The sequence below is a fragment of the Cucurbita pepo genome, chromosome 3 (genome assembly GCF_057944985.1).
Source record: "Cucurbita pepo subsp. pepo isolate OVF chromosome 3, ASM5794498v1, whole genome shotgun sequence".
Classification (NCBI taxonomy): domain Eukaryota; kingdom Viridiplantae; phylum Streptophyta; class Magnoliopsida; order Cucurbitales; family Cucurbitaceae; genus Cucurbita; species Cucurbita pepo.
Window position 1 is genome coordinate 12,437,867 of NC_141800.1, and position 770 is coordinate 12,438,636.

The following is a 770-nucleotide window of genomic DNA, read 5'->3' on the forward strand; positions in this document are numbered from 1 at the left end:
ATCATATCATATATCATTCACATCGAACATATATCATATCATAAACTTATCATATCTTGTAACGTATCAAATCATATCATACACATAACATATCATATTATATATCATAACATTCACATATTATATCACGAGCATGTCTTCAAACATACTCTATCTTAACATATCATATCGTAAACATATAATTTTATCACATACAACATAACATTCACATATCATTTTATAACCGATAGAATATACGAGCATATGACACGTGCAAAGTCACGGGCACGTGTCATCATACAACATATAGTTATAACCAAACCGATAATAAGACGACCTACTTAGTTGGCCTTAGTCGAAATTTTCCTAAATTCGAGTACGTTTTCTTTTTGTCCCTCCAAATTATTCCAAGTATCGCCAGTTGTCGTTTACTATTAGAACGCCCATTTCCTGCCGTTCTTCCGTCTCAGGTCTTGCAGTTTCCTTCTCGTGCTTGCTCACAACGTACGTACCTATATGTGTAGATCCATGGTATTTAAGTAACGAAGGAAATTTCGAGTATCGACAAAGACGGTGAGAGGTGTAAAGCTTGCTGTAAGTAGGAGTTTCTTACCGTGAGTGTGCTCTGTCTATTGTTCCATTCTCTCTTCCTTGCAGGTTGTCTTTGGGAGAAGCGGCTGAAGAGTTGGTGCGGCTTGGGCGTAATGTGAGCGTCGAGAAAAGCGTGGAACGCATACTCCGTGCGTTGCCGAGAATTCTAGCGCGAGTTTTTTGAAGACTCAATTTTAATT